The 19,577-nt window shown below is 36.9% G+C and overlaps 1 long non-coding RNA gene across 1 annotated transcript in view; it reads left to right on the top strand.

Moving 5' to 3' along the window:
* The window catches only part of LOC103879751, a 59,152-nt gene extending 45,110 nt beyond the window's left edge, over positions 1 to 14,042 (top strand). Inside the window, exon 2 of the long non-coding RNA XR_640514.3 lies at positions 13,796 to 14,042. This is a non-coding gene — a long non-coding RNA (uncharacterized LOC103879751). The remainder of the gene's footprint in view (positions 1 to 13,795) is intronic.
* Positions 14,043 to 19,577: the final 5,535 nt, after the last annotated feature.

Here is a 19,577-nt window from a genome sequence, read left to right on the forward strand (position 1 = left end):
AGTTTCTTCAGAGAAAAACCAATAATATTCATCTCTAGGTGGGTCCAATAGTCCACATTTACCACTTAAACTGAGGCTACTGTCCATGAACCTTAGCAAAGGAACTTGGCTCCTATCCAAACAAAATGTTCTGTGAAATCAAAGTCCTGATTATTATTATTATCATCATTTTAAACAACAGATTCATTAACCAGCAAAATGAACTAAATCAATTCAAATTTGTCATTTAGACCAAATCTGAAGTCATGTTTTGATATTTTGATGTAGATAATTGTTATGAGAGTCCTTTTAATCACCAAGCACATTGTGCCAAAGTATGTATAAACATTTTAGAACCAGTGACTCTTCTCTATGTTGTTGTTGTTTTGGTTGTTTGTTTGTTTTAGGCATATCCTGCCTTGGGTTTAATTGTTCAAATAGCACAGGAGGACATCAACCCCATGCAGAGGGCAGCACAGTGGTCACACCAATCATTCTATCTTTACACTGGCAGACAAAAGCCTCGACTCAGGAGCCTACTGGTGGCCTGGGTACCTTTGGGACCCTGAGCTGGAACCGGAACTGGAGCTGGAGCTAGAGCCACAGCCACAGCCTGGGCCTTGGTTTGACTCAGCCTTGGCCTTGAGTTCTGGCAAGCAGAACCTGAGACCTTTGGAGACGCAGGCACAAGAGCGCCTTCCAAACTTGGGGTGGGTGATATAGGCAAGTCAATTAAGCTCATGGCTGATGCCCTTTGGGATCTTGGACTTGACCTTCCTGGGCTTTCAGGGAGCTTAGCCTGTGTACTCAGGGCCTTGGTGCTGTTGGCGGGCATCCGTTTCGGGCCCTTCTTGTTGTGCTTTTTGGCAAAGCACCTGTTCCTGAGAAACATGGGATCCATTCTCTTAAAACATCTGTATCTTTGTGACTGGCACTTCTTGATCTATTTCTATGTCATTTCCAGGACTGGCTGTACATCATATGGTTCTCAGACTTGGTCACATCTGCACCTACACCCACAGCTTATATGTTTGTCAACTAAGAATGACATATTTACATGAACACAGGCACAGGATGTATTGCTTCTGATTTAGTATATGCTTTACCAAGCACTTTAAGAGAATACACTTCTAAAATAATTAGAATGGTTATCGTTTAATGGGTATAAAGTTTCAGTTTTGCAAGATGCAAAGAGTTCTGGAAATTGGGTGCACCACAATGTGAATGTACTTAACACTGGATTGTGCATTTAAAAATGATGGAGGTGGTAAGTTTTCTGTTTTGTGTATTTACCATAATTAAAAATAAGAAAATAACTAAAATAATTAGAATGTGGTATTAATATTTAATAACCACTAGCTTAATATAGTTTCTGAACACATCCCTCTTCTCCATGTGTGAAAATGGTCAAGTGAGCCCATCAAATCCCAGCTTGTCATCCATCTCAACTTTCATTAATCTTGAAAATCATCTCTAAACTCCTATTCCCAAAATGCTACCAAATGCAGTACTGAAGTGATATACTCAGTTTGCTCAGCAATCAGGGGCAACACTACTTTTCATCTAAATCAGCCAAGAATTTCTTCCTTTAGGAATATCTTACTGCTTTGTGCAAGGTAGATGGGTTACTGGTTTAAAAAAAAAAAAAAAAAAAAAAAAAAAAAAAAAAAGGAGCCCCCAACAAATGAGAGCAGAAAAGGGGAGGCTTGATGAATTCCAAAAAGCATGGCTTGTGTGTAAGAGTTCCTTCTTTCCTTTCTGGCTCCTTTGTCGTTTACCCAAAGAAGCCTCATTTAAAAAGTTCATGTTTTCTTACAAAATTTAAAGCACTCTGGGAAACTAAGCTTTGTGTTTCTAACCCAGAGAAAATAGAAAGAAGACAAATACATACAAAAATTAGGCTATAGCACTGGCTTTCTTACTGTGTTTTTTTTTTCAGATTATATTATTTCTATATTATGACCACATGTTTTATGAAGCCCATTTGCATCTATTATTTCAGTTAATCTCATTAAGCTTTACCAAAATCCTGAAAAGTATATATTGTTGTCATTATCTCATAGATAAGGTAATTTATATCCAGAGGAGTTAGTTGTCTGATTTGAAACAGCTAAGAAGTGGTAGAACTGAGAACCTATCTCAGATCTTTTAATTACCAACCTGCTTTATTTTCCACTCTGCCTAGAGTAACACAGACTGATTTAGTCTGTGGTTAACATTTCCCAGAAGGTACAAAAGTGCCTGTTCTTTATTTTTGATCATTTATTTGCCATAAAGGGCAAATGTCTCTGCTGAGAAGAGTGATTGCTATATCCAAACAGATAAAATAACAGGGAATTTGCTGAGTCCAAGTAACTGTCCATTTAACATACCATAAATAAAAGGCGATTTATTATAAGCATTCAGGGGAGACTTTCCAGAGCTACAGTTACATGCTGTGGCTGGGTTTTGCTTTGACCTGGAACTAGAAGGAAGCTTGTGGGACCCTATCCTGACACTGTCCCATCTTCCTGATTCCCTCAATGCTCGTAACTCCCAAAAGTGCCACCCAAAAATGCAACTTCAGTTCTAACATCAACTTGCAAGTTCAGTGTTCTCAAATATAGGACCCATACTTTTCATGCTCAAATTCTTAATTTCTGAGAGAAAAATCCAGAGAATCAGTTCATGTCAAGACTCTCCACCTGATTTGGTATACATTCACCATAATGATCAGGTTAGGTGTTTTACTCTTTGGCAAGTGAACAAAATGAATATACCCTCTGTGCTATGGATTGTTCAGCATCTATCAATTTATTTTTATTTTCACTTTCATTATTATTTTTAATTTTTAGTTTTTGTGGGTATATAGTAGGTGTGTATATTTATGGGGTCCATAAGATGTTTTGATACAGACATGCAATGTGAAATAAGCACATCATGAAGAACAGGTTACCCATCTCCTTAAGCATTTATCCCTTAAGTTACCAACAATCCAATTATCAATTAGACTAATGTATGGTTTGCTCTTAGAAAAGAAATTAAAAATCCAGTGTTTCACTGATATACGCCGTGCTAACAGGAATATTAGGAAATACAAAGTGAAAGTCTATTTAACAATTATGAAGTTGGCAAAAGCTGAAAAGTCTAAAAATATCAAGCAGGCAGGCATATAGGAAAAAAAGAACTCTCAAATTCTTGTATATCCACATCAATGAGAAATTTAGCTGTATCTATAAAAGTAGACACTATGCTTCCCAATGACCCCCAAATACTCTAATTGTTGTCTTCTAGCAAAATCCTTGCTCGTGTGCTGTACACATGGGCCGGAGAAATATTTGCAAAATCTGTTTAAATGATGCCTCTGGGAAACAGAGAGCTTTTGAGTTTGAGAAGAAAACAAGGAAGACATCAACTGTTATATCTTACATCATTTATACATAAAATAAGATAAAGTAATAAAATATGAACATGAACTGGGTGGAGAACATGAGACTGTTAATGTGTTCCCTGTGCATTTCTTGATTTTGTAAACTTTAAAATAAAAATAATGAAAACATAGAGAAATAAACAGCATAGGCTTTTTCCTTTCTGAAAATAAAAAAGGAAATGTATTCAGTCATATAGCACGCTAATCATTTCCTAAGGAAAATGCTCCTCCCCGCAAACAGGCTCTGCTATTATCCTCACCACATGAGACTTCAATATGGGAAAGGAGAATCTGTACAAAATTCATTTTTCTTGTGTGTAGGGGGAATGTGGGGGTTGGGTATGAGTGTGTGCATGTGTATTTGGAAGTAGGAAGTAGTTTATAAGGCGAGGCCAGGCTCCTGATGCAGAAGTGGCATTGGTGCCAGTAGGATTTATAGTTTCTACAATTGTATCTAGTCTATGGTTGGGTAACAAGCCACAGCAACAGCAGTTTCCCTATCAGATAGTTCTGTGTTATGATTTTAACATGAAGTTTAGAAATTTAATCTGAAGTCTAGTGAAGTTTCACTTATCTAAAAAATTCAGTGAGCTACTCAATATCTATTCAACCCTTTCTATGGTAAAACGTAATACAGGTTCAGAAAAAGGTAACTTAAATGGTTACCTTTGTAATGGATACCCTTTGTAACCACTATCCAGGGGAAGAAATAGAACTTACCATCTACCCTAGAGTCAATCACCAACCCTCCTTCTAATTAAAAGCCTAATCTGACTTTTAAAGTAATTATTTACTTGTTTTTCATTATAGCTTTATTACCAGAGTATAAATCTTTAAATAGCACAGTTACTTGTTTTAAAAACTTTCTCTCTCTCTCTCTCTCTGTCTCTGTCTCTCTCTCTCTCTACCCCCAATCACTCTCTTCTTTTTGTCCACTCCCTCTCTTCCTCTACGATCTATATGTTAAAGAACTGGGTTATTTAACTTGTAGTTTCCACAGGATGTCTTTTTCTAAAACTCTGTAGTGGAGTTTCACATGTTTCACTGTTTTCTATATTTCCTGTAACTTGCAAGTTACATATAAAAGATTGATCATATTCTGATTTGAATTTTTTAAAATTACCTCATAGTTGGTGGTGTTTTCTTCAGTCAAGAGGTCCACAGAGTTGTCTTTCATTCTGTAGGTTTATCAGCAATTGATGCTCAAAACCTATTAGGCATTGCAAAAAAAGGTAATATTCTGATTCGATCATTGCTTCTTCAATTATTAGCTAGAATACACATATGAAGAGACTTTTTTCTGCATCTCCTATGTAATTACACAGTAGAACAATTCTTAATTTAGAATAACTTATTTCCTTATTTATTGGCTTTGGAATATTTATTTGGTTTTATGCCAACTTGTAAAGGTGACCAATTAATTAATTTATTTACCAAGTCCATTTTAACTCACACATTTAGACATATTTGAAGTTTACCAAAACATTACAGTTATTATCCTTTTGACAAATTGTCCCCTCTTTAGACACTGGGCCTCTTCAAATTGGCTCCTAAGTCCATTAACCATGACCCTTTTAGGCTCTCATAGCTTCAGCGATATCTACGGTGACAAGAGATTTCTGGATTATCTTGAAAACATTGACCCAGATCTCTGGAATCACGTATTACTCCAAGATGTCTTTATTTGTTTGTATGTTTGTCTTAACAGGAAAACTGTTTTCACAAAGCTGCATTTGGACTTCAGGAATGGTCATTACTATTAGGCTAGCCATTATTTTGATATTTTCAATGAGCAGATCTAGAAAATACACACACAGACAAACATACTTTCAAAGAGAAAATTCTTCACAACCTGAAAATAATATGACTTTCCATTCAATTTCAAAATGACAGGGTACTGACATAAGCTCATTTATTTTATATCTGTATCTCATTTCTCTACTCTGAGAATGTGATTTTCAAGATCACTAGAGAAGATAAATAAAATGCCACATAATTAGGTACTTGTGCCATCCCACGTGTTACTTTCACAACAATCTCAGAATTACAATACCAACATCACCAATCAAAATGATTATTCAAAGTAGTTAAACAAAGATTTGTGCTTATGTTTTCCCACTTCTCCCTCAATTTTTGCATATTTACATTGTCAAAGCATATCAACATGACATACTATATTCTTTTCATATAGTCCTCATTTTGTATTAGTTATATGAGCAAATATTTTATTAACGTCATCCTCAGTATTTATGCCAATGTGTCTTTGGTCATTGTCTCTGAAGTTCATGTTCTGGTAAATGGCACAGCAAGGATTTACAGGAATAATATTTTCTAAATTCTTGGATACAGATAAAAGTGGACTTTACAATGGGAAGTCAATTTGGCTTGACTTCGTTTTTGGCCCACATTTTCTGTCTATGAGTATCTTAACTTGATTATAATGCATTATATATGTGTAACAAAATTTCACATGTACCCCCTAAATTTGTACAAATAGTTTTAAAAATATATAAAAGAATGGAAAAAAGTGCAGTGCTCCAATTCTCTTGATATAAATTGTTGCTATTTAAAAGCTGATAAAAATATGAATTTCTTCTAAGTAACTGGGTGATTTTCCTGAATGTTTAATAATTATTTGTGCTTTTTCTTTAATGTTTGATAATGTTACTTTAAAATATCTTGATATTGGTTTTTCTGAGTCAGTTTTCTCAAATATAAATGTATTCCTTCAAACTCTAATTTTAAATATATATATATTAATTTTAGGACAGTTGATGGGTTTTGTTTGTTTTAAAAGTATATCATTTGGTAACTGTTGTGTTTCTTGCCTTTTTATTTGAGGAAAAGGGAAGCTGGAAGCACTACTATGGTACCTATTTTGAATTTTTTTTGCTTACTGTTTTCCTCAAATACTTTTATTATTTTATTTTTTTGTTGCTGTTTCTTAAATCTTTCTTATTTTCAATTTGTTTCTTCTCTTGTGGTATGGGTCTGTTTGCTTAAAATTGTGGTTAGGCATTGTGCTTTGTCAAGGGCCCTACAACTTTCACTTGTGTGTTCTCATGCCCTAAACAGTTTATAACATGAACTAAATAAACACTTGGTCAATTAAATTATGAATATTATGTGTAAGATTATATTTCTGACTCCATACAACTTTTAAAAAGAAGAAATGGTCAATTAAATCAAAATGTTCAAGTCTGATATTTATCTTCTTATGACCCATGGTAGGCAAGGGGCAAATATAGCAAGTTTAATGAAAAGTAACTACACAAAGAAACATTAACTTAAAAAACAAAACTTTGAGAAAAGTCAGAATAACTTGAATCCTTAACACATAAAGGTATGGGGTGGGGAGTTAGGTGACCAGTAAAGCTAGTTTAAAAAAAAAAAAATGCGAAATTCAAATTGAAAGAATAATGCTTAACTTTTCCTGGGAGGAAATATAAAAGGGAAAAGACGGCATGATCCTTTTTTTTGTTGGGGAGGGAGCATGAAACCTTTAAATTAAATAATGCCTTTCTGTATATTCTCAGCTGCTGCACAAGCATTCCATTTTGTCTTTTCCCTAGTAATATTTTAAAATTAAACTCAGATTTTTTTTCCTTTCCTCTTAAGAAATGTGTTTAGTTTATCTCAAAAGAGTTGAGCAAATGCTGGAAGACTGGAAGTACCCAAGTTGCAAAGCTGGCGGTCTATTCACCGGTCAAGATAATTTAGTACTTTACTCTATCACTGAGATTATAGTTAACTTTACAGTGTAAGAATTATTTGTTTGCTGTAGTAAATTTAAAAAGACATTTTCTGAATATTTGTAATGGTAGTCTTTTTAATTTAACATTGTCACTACATTAAGAAAACATCTGTCCGACTTAACCGATTTTGTTACTAAAGAAAAGAGGAGGAAAGAAAAGGAAAAAGAGGTAATAGTCTATTTGAAATAAATTTCAACACTCAAACTGCTTCAAAAATGACATGTCTTAACCCTGGAATAATTATTGATCTCATTTATATTTGATCTAAAGTAATATAATATTAGAAATCACAAATTCCTCTAAATGCGGTATTGAAAGATAGTTTTCAGGAAACATTAAAATCATGTCTCTCATACAAACATAGAAATTAACATGCTTTAAAGATTTTATTGTACTCATTTGATACGAGCGAACCAAGCCAATGTTAATATTGCTTTAAAAATGCACAAATTTAAATGAAATAAAGGAATACTATTTTGGCTTGCAAATAAGGACAAAAGTGCATTTCCTAGAAGGGAGAAAATCAACTAAAATCATTACCAAACAGGACACCATCTACGTATCCATTAGTTATCTACAACTAATAAATAATTGGAAAGTAGTTCAAAGATAATAATCAGAGTTAGAATCACATACTCTGGAAGAATATGCTACAGACAGAGCATAGTTTTCTATTGAAACACACATCCACAAATTCTACAGTAATTCCCGAGAAAGCATGATACAAAGAGGAGGCAATAATTCTCAATCTTTACATTTATATTAAATGTCACTAATTTTTGAATATTTTCAAAGAACACCAAAAACAGGTTTCTGCTTGAAGTTTTAATTACTTCTTTCTGTAAAACATAAGTAAATGAAGACCAGGGGACAGACAGGCAACCTGATAGAAAATCAAAACAAGCATATACCTAAGCAATAATAAAACAATAAAAATACATAGAGTTATAAATATATTCTGTACTCAAAATATTCTACTTTGGGCAGGTAGGCTTAATGTAAAATAGTATCTAGTGACTACACAAAGATAACCATAAAAACTAAATCAAGTCAAGTCTAATTTGGGGTCAGTGGTCCACTGCCAATCAGCCATCTGAAACTTTGGGGAACCTGATATTAAGTAGAATTAGATTGGTTTAAGCTAGATATTTATTTGCTTATTTGTTTTGTTCTACTCTACTCCAGGGACTCATACTTTACTCAATTCCTCCAAGGATAAAAGCTAAGGAAATGGGAATGAACAGAAACTGGAGAGATTCAGAAAAAGACCAAATGTATTTTGAAATCTCATTCTAGACAGGAAAGGATGCATAGATCTTGCTGACAAATGATTTTGCCTTTTTTAGTGGCTAATTTAGACTAGCATAAAACGGATTTGAATACTTTTATGCCAGCGAGGAGAAGGTTGAAGGGAGTCGGTAATACAATTGTGATCACATAGGTTGTATAGTTGTCCACGTGGGCTTTCAGGTCTCCAGTGGGGATAGACTGATTTCACAGTACTTTTTATGCTACTCATGGATCATTTTAATCTATCATTTAAAAATATATGAATATTTCTAGGCAAATTTAATATATTTTATTTTACTATTATCAAATGGAGGTGTAACTCTCATAGAATTACATGAGAAATTATTTAATATGTTCTTTTGCCTGAAAATATTATTATTAAACTACCTGAGAAATAGAGGAGGGTATTTGGAATTGGGATAATGAATACTTGTCACAAATGGCTCTGTGCCTAACTACGATGTCCAAGGTGGACACTGCTAACTGAGCTCAGAGCACTTTACAGCTCAGCTGAGATGTAGCCTTAGAATATTACTTAGTGCAAGACTCCAGGCAGTTTTACCAATCCTTTGGAGATAACAAGAAAGTTTAAACCTATTTGCCACCACTGTTTTAAATGATCAGTTATTGATTCTATACCACAGAGACCAGAAGCTAAAATAACCAGTAAATCAAAACCTGACTGGGAAAGAATATAAGTTCTATTTTCTGTTTTCACAAACAATTTTTTATTGGCTTCACATAATCCTTGATATAGGGTCCATTTAGTTGTTCCAACAATTATTCCTGACCCCATGAAGGCTCCTGCAAAGATCTTAGGGTATCCTAGGAAATGTGAAATAACAAGAACTCAGTGGATGTGAGTGGCTAAATTGGACAACTCCTACTCTGTCAACTCCTATATTTAGATTCTCACAGTGTGAGACCACCTCTTCCAAAGGCACTCAATTTCAAATTAAGCGTTTCCCTCTATATGTATCTTCCTTTCAAACTGCAGCCAGGGCCGGGTGCAGTGGCTCATGCCTGTAATCCCAGCACTTTGGGAGGCTGAGGCAGGTGGATCATGGTGTCAAGAGATGGAGACCATCCTGGCCAACATGGTGAAACCCCATCTCTACTAAAAATACAAAAATTAGCTGGGCATGGTGGTGCACATCTGTAGTCCCAGCTACTCAGGAGGCTGAGGCAGGAGTATTGCTTGAGCCCGGGAGGTGGAGGTTGCAGTGAGCCAAGATCGCATCACAGCCCTTCAGCCTAGAGACAGAGCAAGACTCCATCACACACACACACACAAAAACCCGCAGTCAGACTCTGAGGGTAGCAGATATGACCACACTAAGCCTTCATGATCACTCTGCTGATAAACTCTCTCTTTAGCTCAGTGAATCACTGCACACCAGCTTATCTCCTTAACTGGGAAAAACAGATACCCATCTTAATTCATATGGTACTCACATTTGTTTCACTCCTTTTTGATTTTATAGTATAGTAACTGAACTTTTAATAATGCTTCATCCTCATTTTTCATGTCCAAACATCAACATTCCTATATATTATACATGATTATGAGCTCTTTCACTTATGATAACTTTTTTTTTAATTTCATTTTCCATTCTAACATTTCCCAACAATTCCAGGCAGGTATTAATCTATGGATTAATCATAACAAGAGGTTAGTGATCCAGGTATCATTCAAGATGGATGGCCTTAGAGATATAAAGTATATGCTTTGCTGGGCAATATTCATGTTCCTAGCGTCCTCTCTATAAGATAATTGTGTCATTTGATATTTTCCTAGAGATTTACTCTCAAATCCCATTGCTACACTAGCAGTCTTTGGAAACTTTGCACATTCCTTTTTTACTCTATGTTTTTCTTGTCTTCTCTTCTGCTCCTTCTTCAATCATTTATAAGAATGTGGAATGTGCTAGACACTGCTACACAAAGGAGATGATAAAGTACAAACTTTCAGGGCCGCTTGTCCAGTGGAGAAAACAGATATCCATGAAATAAGTAAAATCTGAGGCACCATATTAAGTGTTGTTACATTATAGTCGAACTTTAAAAATGCTTATGGGGGCCAAGAAAAGAGAGTGCTTAAAACTTCTTGGATATGTCAAGGAAAACCTTGGTGTCTTAGTTGTATTAATAACATCTCTAAAACATCATTAGAGGTTGAAGGGCATTTTGTATGTTGTCTTTCTTAACCTACCTCTAGCTCTCTTTTCCTTTCTCCCTGTATTATCCATGTCTTTTATTTTCTTTACTATAGTGCTTGCACATCTGAGGCCTTGCTGTCCTTAGAAGGACTGCTGATCCCAAGGAGAGTCAATTCCTAGAGATACTAAACAATTCACCCATAAGCTTTCTTTTCAAATGCAGACCCATCAATCCAGAACCCACACCCCAACATGGTTTTATCAGGCTCTCATCTCTGGGCCAGCATCCACCTGCCCAAATCACCCCAGGAACAGGGAGCAGATGACCAGGAACAACCCCTATGCCCTAGAGGTCATTGAAATGATTCAAACTAGCCAACCCACAGCTTGCTCACCCTGCTTCACCCATTCCTTCCCACAGGAACCACCACAAAGGCTCTTCTTCTTTTTCTCTTTCTTTCTCCTAACCAACTCCAGGGCTTCCCAGGTGGCGTGGCATGCACATGTCCCGCCTCTTGGAAACTGTGAACAACAAATTATCTTTGATGGCAGTCATTTCCTGCTCTGTCGGCCTTAGTATACCTCCAATCGTCTATGAATACACTACATTTTAAAATGGTCCCTCCATCCCATTCTTCCTGTTTCATCCTTGTTGTTCTTCCTGTTTCATCCTTGTTGTCCTTCCCATTTCACTCTGTCGGTATATACTCTGTGGTTTATTTTTATTTTTATTTTTTTATTTTTTGAGACAGAGTTTCACTCCTGTCACCCAGGTTGAAGTGCAATGGCGGGATCTGGCTTTCTGTAACCTCCGCCTTCTGGGTTCAAGCAATTCTCCTGCCTCAGCCTCCCGAGTAGCTGAGATTACAGGTGTGCGCCACCACGCCCGGCTAATTTTAAAATTTTTAGTAGAGATGGGGTTTCGCCATGTTGGCCAGACTGGTATTGAACTCCTGACATCAGGTGATCCACCCACCTCAGCCTCCCAAAGTGTTGGGATTACAGGCATGAGCCACCGCACCTGGCTATACTCTGTGATTTAAAAAAACAAAAACAAAAACAAAAAAAGAACTGTTATTAAAAAATTGGTTCTCCCTTCACACAGAAACATGCAGTCCTTGTCAACTACTTCCCTTATGAGAATACAGGGCATACTCTATTCTTTCTACTGTTTGGTAGAACAAGGAAGAAAAAAATTATATCTTTTGCTAAAAACAAGTGAAAATTAACTTTATGTATACTGATAGAGTGAATGATCTTTAAACTTACTTTGTTCAATTTTTAAAAATAAATTCTATTTGATTGAGTAGCTCTGGTTTGAAAGCTGAAAACCATAAATGAATCAAATATCATAGCTTATGAATTCACATGAGCCAATACATGGATACACACACATTAGGGGTGAGTCACAGGTAGGTATTTGAATGAGGTAAATGTGCTCAACCGCTTTAAATAAAGCAGATACAAAGATAAACTTCTGCGTTCCTCACTGTAAAATTCTTTGTTTGGAAAATCACTATTACAGAAAGAAAAGATTGAAAACATTCATTTAGCTTCCAGTCTAAGACATTAGCTACACAGATCAAGTGCTTTATGCACAGATAGCTGTAAATTGAAATGAAAAACAAAGCTAAAGGACTAAAACAACAGGCAGGAAAAGAGTCTGCCTACTGAATTATACACAAGGCTCTCCTCCAGATGTCCCAGGCTGCTGGTATTAAAAAATAAATACAGCCTAGCAAATGTGGAAAGAACCTATTAAGTTAAAAGAGTGTCTCACTACCCATCAGTATCAGAAGTTCAAGAGCCCTCAGGCTCCTTTAACAGTTCCTTAAAAAGAGCAATGATGCTGGAAAGCTTGATTCTGGTATAGGATTCCATGAAAGTTCAGAAGCAACCAAGGCAGAAATGCCCTCCAAGTGCCAAAACTCATTAAGATGTCTTATGTTCATGTGAAGTCAACAGTAAAGCACCACTCTTCTCATGTGAATTGAAAAGAATGTGAATCACCAACCATCATTAAAGTAAAAGAAGCCAGAAATTGGTTATCATGATCTAACAGCCATTTATAACCAGAAAAACACACTTGACCAGGTCTCATCATGAAAAGCACATTAGGCAAAAAGAATTCATGATTGTGAAGTGTTAGTTCTCCACTTCATCACCAGTCAAGTCGAGCCCTAGCCTAGATCTACAAGTACAAACTAGTTTGATGACATTCAGTCGCTCAAAAAAGCATCATGGTAAAGAAGAAAGAGGGTGAACTTGTAGGCCATTTAGCTTTCCCCTTTACTAGTGAGGGCATTTGGACTAATCACTTCATCTCTGTGCCTCAGTTATTCACATGCAAAATAGAAATAAAAATTATTTCACTGCCTTCTACTCTGTATATTAAAGAATATTTTAAACTTGTGAGTCTATATGATTTACAATTTTCTCCTTAATGTATAAAATTTATGAAAATTAGATTATTTGGACTTGGAGGAGGTCTACATTATACCAAATAACTTTCAATATCTTTCATATAGTAATGCTTGATTTTTTACCACCCTGTGCCATCTCTCCACGAGTATTTCTTTCTTTTTTATTTTCTTTAAGCATCAGGACTTTGCTATATTGCTCAGGCTGAAATGCAGTGACTACTCACAGGAGCAATCATAGTGCACTGCAGCCTTGAACGCCTGGCCTCAAGTGGTCTTGCCTCAGACTTCCAAAAGGATGAGACTACAGGCACACATGGCCACTGTGCCTGGATCAACAAATATTTCTTATCTACTGTGGATTTAAAAATAAATAAAATCTTTATAAAATTTTATTAGACTTCAAAGCTAATGGTAGTGATGAAAATAATATGGAAATAGTACAATAAGGTTGACTTTAGTATCACGAACACAGGAGGAAAAAGGACAATGCAAGACAGCATGCATTTTATAGCATCCACTTATTTTCTATAACACATGCATACAATACATGTGATTTTATAATTTTTTCAAGTGCTTTGTGCATATTAACCTTTGCTCCCCAATTGACATTGGCTCCTTAGTAAATGAGAATGGACTTCACCCCATGCTAGATAAATATTTCCTGAAATATCAACTGATGATCTGGTTCTCATCCTAGGGTATCACAAAAGTGCACACTCACCCACTATAGTGCCTTTAGTAATACCTAAAGGATTTTTTTTCCTTACTATTCTCCTTCAGAGTTCACAGGATGTCCAAATCTGACATTCTTCACCCAGCCACCTTGGATGAAACACCACAGCTAAGACTGATTAAAGTCAGCCACCTGATGTGAAGAGACTACTATGGACATGTTCTCTTTAACCAGGTATCACATCGGGATGGCTAAAACTAACTCTACCAAACTGTGGGTCTTGAATTATTGTAATCCTCTGGGACTACAAGAGAGCATAAACTTTATTCTTAATAAAGTAAAATTTTAAACTAACTTTTCTCATTTCACAAGTGTCCCCAATTGACAAATCAATAGGCAAATGTTTCTTTCTTTCTTTTTTTTTTAACTGATGTCAGTATTTTTAATTTTGTATACACACAAGCTTAACAGAAAAAAGAAAAAAAAAAAAAAAGAAAACCCAAAGAGGCAGTTAGACTTGAAAGCTTGCATACCATTTATTTATTTATTTATTTTATTTATTATTATTATTATTATTATTATACTTTAAGTTGTAGGGTACATGTGCATAACCTGCAGGTTTGTTACATATGTATACTTGTGCCATGTTGGTGTGCTGCACCTATCAACTCGTCATTTACATCAGGTATAACTCCCAATGCAATCCCTCCTCCCTACCCTGTCCCCATGAAAGGCCCCGGTGTGTGATGTTCCCCTTCCAGAGTCCAAGTGATCTCATTGTTCAGTTTCCACCTATGAGTGAGAACATACGGTGTTTGGTTTTCTGTTCTTGCGATAGTTTGCTGAGAATGATGGTTTCCAGCTGCATCCATGTCCCTACAAAGGACACAAACTCATCCTTTTTTATGGCTGCATAGTATTCCATGGTGTATATGTGCCACATTTTCTTAATCCAGTCTGTCACTGATGGACATTTGGGTTGATTCCAAGTCTTTGCTATTGTGAATAGTGCCACAATAAACATACATGTGCATGTGTCTTTATAGCAGCATGATTTATAATCCTTTGGGTATATACCCAGTAATGGGATGGCTGGGTCATATGGTACTTCTAGTTCTAGATCTTTGACTCTTTATCCAGTTTGCCAGTCTGTGTCTTTTAATTGGACCATTTAGTCCATTTCCATTTAAGGTTAATATTGTTATGTGTGAACTTGATCCTGCCATTATGATATTAACTGGTTATTTTGCTCGTTAGTTGATGCAGTTTCTTCCAGCCTCGATGGTCTTTACATTTTGGCATGTTTTTGCAACGGCTGGTATCGGTTGTTCCTTTCCATGTTTAGTGCTTCCTTCAGGGTCTCTTGTAAGGCAGGCCTGGTGTTGACAAAATCTCTAAGCATTTGCTTATCTGTAAAGGACTTTATTTCTCCTTCACTTATGAAACTTAGTTTGGCTGGATATGAAATTCTGGATTTAAAATTCTTTTCTTTAAGAATGTTGAATATTGGTCCCCACTCTCTTCTGGCTTGTAGAGTTTCTGCCGAGAGATCTGCTGTTAGTCTGATGGGCTTCCCTTTGTGGGTAACCCGACCTTCCTCTCTGGCTGCCCTTAAGATTTTTTCCTTCATTTCAACTTTGGTAAATCTGGCAATTTTGTATCTTGGAGTTCCTCTTCTCCAGGAGTATCTTTGTGGGGTTCTCTGTATTTCCTGAATTTGAATGTTGGCCTGCCCTACTAGGTTGGGGAAGTTCTCCTGGATGATATCCTGAAGAGTGTTTTCCAACTTGGTTCCATTTTCCCCCTCACTTTCAGGCACCCCAATCAGATGTAGATTTGGTCTTTTTACATAATCCCATACTTCTTGCAGGTTTTGTTCATTTCTTTTTCTTCTTTTTTCTTTAGATTTCTCTTCTCGCTTCATTTTATTCATTTGATCCTCAATCACTGATACTCTTTCTTCCAGTTGATCGAGTTGGTTACTGAAGCTTGTGCATTTGTCACGTATTTCTCATGTCATGGTTTTCATCTCTGTCAGTTCGTTTATGGCCTTCTCTGCATTAATTATTCTAGTTATCAATTCTTCCACTCTTTTTTCAAGATTTTTAGTTTCTTTGCACTGGGTACGTAATTCCTCCTTTAGCTCTGAGAAGTTTGATGGACTAAAGCCTTCTTCTCTCATCTCGTCAAAGTCATTCTCCATCCAGCTTTGATCCGTTGCTGGTGATGAGCTGTGTTCCTTTGGAGGGGGAGATGCGCTCTTATTTTTTGAATTTCCAGCTTTTCTGCCCTGCTTTTTCCCCATCTTTGTGGTTTTATCTGCCTCTGGTCTTTGATGATGGTGATGTACTGATGGGGTTTTGGTGTGGGTGTCCTTCCTGTTTGTTAGTTTTCCTTCTAACAGTCAGGACCCTCCACTGTAGGTCTGCTGGAGATTGCTTGAGGTCCACTCCAGACCCTGTTTGCCTGGGTATCAGCAGCAGAGGCTGCAGAAGATAGAATATTTCTGAACAGCGAGTGTACCTGTCTGATTCTTGCTTTGGAAGCTTCCTCTCAGGGGTGTACTCCACCATGTGAGGTATGGTGTGTCAGTCTGCCCCTAGTAGGGGATGTCTTCCAGTTAGGCTACTCAGGGGTCAGGGACCCACTTGAGCAGGCAGTCTGTCTGTTCTCAGATCTCAACCTCCGTGTTGGGAAATCCATTGCATTCTTCAAAGTTGTCAGACAGAGTTGTGCGTCTGCAGAGGTTTCTGCTGCTTTTTGTTGTTGTTGTTGTTGCTTAGCTGTGCCCTGTCCCCAGAGGTGGAGTCTAGAGATAGGCAGGCCTCCGTGAACTGCTGTGAGCTCCACCCAGTTCGATCTTCCCAGAGCTTTGTTTACCTACTTAGGCCTCAGCAATGGCGGGCACCCCTCCCCCAGCCTTGCTACTGCCTTGCCGTTAGATCACAGACTGCTGTGCTAGCAATGAGGGAGGCTCCGTGGGTGTGGGACCCTCCCGGCCAGGTGTGTGATATAATCTCCTGGTGTGCCCATTTGCTAAGACCCTTGGTAAAGCGCAGTATTGGGGTGGGAGTTACCCGATTTTCCAGGTGTTGTGTGTCTCAGTTCCCCTGGCTAGGAAAAGGGATTCCCTTCCCCCTTGCGCTTCCCAGGTGAGGCGATGCCTCTCCCTGCTTCAGCTCTTGCTGGTCGGGCTGCAGCAGCTGACCAGCACCGATTGTCTGGCACTCCCTAGTGAGATGAACCCAGCACCTCAGTTGAAAATGCAGAAATCACCTGTCTTCTGTGTCACTGGCGCTGGGAACTGGAGACTGGAGCTGTTCCTATTTGGCCATCTTGCTCTGCCCTCTCCTAGGCAAATGTTTTATCCAAAATACATTTTACTACCACCTATCTCAACTGATTGTTATGTCTCTTAAGTCATTCTTTTTATTGTGAAGTTCAGACATTTGGAAAAGTTAAAAGAAAAATACAGTGATCACCAGTGTGCCTATCACTTACACTCAACTTTTGTTTATATTTTGCCATGTTATCATGTATATATCATATATCACATATTTTTTAATGAATCATTTGAAACATAAATTTTAGATATGGTGATAGTTTATTCCTAAGTATGTAAGCATGCATCTCCTTAAAAAAATTTTTTTAACTAATCTGTGATTTCATTATCATCTAAGAAAACTAATATTTTTTTCAATTTCATTTAATACCCATTCTATATTAAAAATTCTTCAATTAAACCTCACATTTCTTTTACATTTTCAAATGTTTCCTGGAATGAAATATGCTAGGCTCACCTGCTCCTGTCTGACAATCACCAATTTCTCCTATAAGCCCTGGTTTCTTGGAGAACCAGATTTCTTGGTGGGGAAACTAGGTATCCTCATTGCTGCTGGGGAGTCATTATATCTTGGGCCATTCCAATGTGCACAAATTCACTTGAAAATTTTGAATCTATTTTCTTCCAAACATTTTGTTCCCAATATTTTGTTTTCTAATAACATTGTCATGTTTAGTTTCCTATCCTATGATATTCAAAAAACAGTTTTTAAATCACTAAACTAATATAATAACAATGAAATTACTGGCTGTTTAAGATTTCTTTGCAGCTCTTTTTCCCCCCCTTAGAATATATAGTGCTAAGAAAGTACAATCAGAGCTGAAGGTAACTTGAAATTTTTTTTTCTCTGTGTGATTGTTATAAAATTTACATACAGTTCTGTTGCTTTAGTTTATTTTCAGTTATTTGGTTTGTTTCCGTCTTTCTCAGTCCGTTTAACTTTCGAATATATAAACCATTGCTTGTTTTTCTTCTTCCTATTTATTTATTTGCATTGTACTGGAAGTGGCATTTATGCCTGCTGAAAATTTTGAGTTTCACCTTATTTTCTTCTTATATAAATTTCATACAGATATTGAATTATCTTTATTTAAATTCATAGTTAGTTTTGGCCGGGTGCGGTGGCTCACGCCTGTAATCCCAGCACTTTGGGAGGCAGAAGCAGGCAGATCACAAAGTCAGGAGATCGGGACCATCCTAGCTAATATGGTGAAACCCCGAAACCCCGTCTCTTCTAAAAAATTAACCGAGTGTGGTGGCGGGGGCCTGTAGTCGCAGCTACTCGGGAGGCTGAGGCAGGAGAATGGCGTGAATCGGAAGGTGGAGCTTGCAGTGAGCCGAGATTGCGCCACTGGACTCCAACCTGGGCGACAGAGCCAGACTCCGTGTCACAAAACAAAATAAAATAAAATAAAATAAAATAATTAATTAATTAAAAAAAAAAAACATAGTTTTTATTGGATTCGTAGCCATTCTAAACAGAGAGGTTGGAGTAACTTAGTTTCCTAGTTGAATAGCGCCCTCTTTTGTTGCTGTGCTAAGGCACAATTTCTTTAACAAAGGGCATCTCTTTCATTAATTTATTTCCATCTGCCTTCTGATTCTTACTCTCTTATTTTATTCTGAATTCTACCTTCCATTTCTTCTTTTCCATTACCACCATCTTTATTCAAGAGGTACCTCCTTTTTCCAAGATGCCTCCATTTTCCCCATAAGTATTGTTCTTAAGAACTGTTCCATCTGTTCAACAATTTGACCCCCTTTCTATGGACTCACCAGGAACCAGTACAATAACAGGTCTCAGAATTTTTCTCAACATTTTCTGACTCAGGGGAGGGTCCTTTCGTCCTATGAGTAAACTCTGATTGATGCTATCTGTGTTCTTTTACCAGTAAAACCTCACAGCACTCTCTTCAACGCAATTGCTGATTTTTGTGTTTGTTTTTGTTTTTTGTTTTTTGTTTTTTTTTTACTATAAGGGCTGTAGAGATGACTTTGCTGGTTTAGGACACTTACTTCCCTTCTTACACCTGAATTTTTCAGCATTCTTTACTAACTACCATGTAGTCGTAGCTATGGTTTAATTAAGATTTTGTGGAGAGACTATAATTTAGTCTTTTGTTATTATACTACTGGTTCTATTACTCTCAAATCTCTTTTAATCTAGCTTGTCCTTTAAAAAAATCGCCGTTAATGTGTTGAAGAAATCAGAGAAACTGTCCTGAAGATGCAAATAATACTTAGGATTGGTCTGATCATCTGTGTTGCTTTGTTTGACTTCTTCTTGCATGACAGTGAGAAATTTCTTAGAACCCTTTGATAGCGGTGGGAGGCAGACAAAAGCATAGGTTGATATAGGGGCAGGTCCCTGGTGAAACCCCAACTTCAAGTCAAAATCAGCCTGGACTGCTGGTTCTGGATGACACATGCCACCCAGAATGAAAACTACTGTTCCTCTTTGCCCACCCTTTTTTGATAGGTTCTTTCATCTTTTTAACCAATCGAATGTTACCTTTTCCAATACTACTTACAGCCTGCCCTTCCCC

The sequence above is a fragment of the Papio anubis genome, chromosome 19, assembly GCF_008728515.1.
Source record: "Papio anubis isolate 15944 chromosome 19, Panubis1.0, whole genome shotgun sequence".
NCBI lineage: Eukaryota > Metazoa > Chordata > Mammalia > Primates > Cercopithecidae > Papio > Papio anubis.